Raw genomic sequence first — 737 nt, 5'->3', positions numbered from 1 at the left:
CCCCCCCCAGTATTTATTGATTTTTCTCTCCTCCGCGTTACAGGTGGCGACACTTATACGATCGGTTGATGGTCCTTAGCGCGTTTTCAGAAAATATCTGTAATATATAGAATAATTTTCTGTTGCTGACCAACGAAGAACTTTTCATCGAATTTATCTAATTTCTTTCTTAATTCATCTATCGACAGTTCTGTTTCAGTCAGCAGAAATCTTATGTAAAATGAGTGACCAATTTATTGTGGCTAATGTCAAAAGTAACAATTAATCTTTTAAATAAAGATACAAATATATGAACATCATAATCAGTATGTTTTGGTAGCGTTTGAAACGGGACTCTTATTTGGGGCCATAGAAGCGAAAGGTTTCATATTTATTGTGTTTGATAGTGGTTACTACAGACATATGATTGGGGAGGGTAAGACGGTAGCCTTTTTAATTATGTTGATAATGACCATTCTAGTAATTAGCGATGGAGTTTCAATCACTGTAACAACTCGCATCTTAAACCGGTTACTCCTCCTACTACTACAACTGGTGATGGTGGTAGTAATAATAGTAGTTATGGAAGGAGGAGAAAAAAGAAGAGTAGTAGCAAGTCCTTGGTGGTTATATCGAAATTGTCTCTGAACGTAAGTACCTTGTTTTAGTTACCATCACGTCTGTCTTTTGGTATCCCGTCCCAACTTAGAATTCTTTCAAAATTTCTTCCTTCTCTAATCGTCTGTTATCCTTTTAAT

This window comes from Octopus bimaculoides, chromosome 2, assembly GCF_001194135.2.
Source record: "Octopus bimaculoides isolate UCB-OBI-ISO-001 chromosome 2, ASM119413v2, whole genome shotgun sequence".
Taxonomy (NCBI): Eukaryota; Metazoa; Mollusca; class Cephalopoda; order Octopoda; family Octopodidae; genus Octopus; species Octopus bimaculoides.
Note: the sequence above shows the minus strand (reverse complement) of the source record.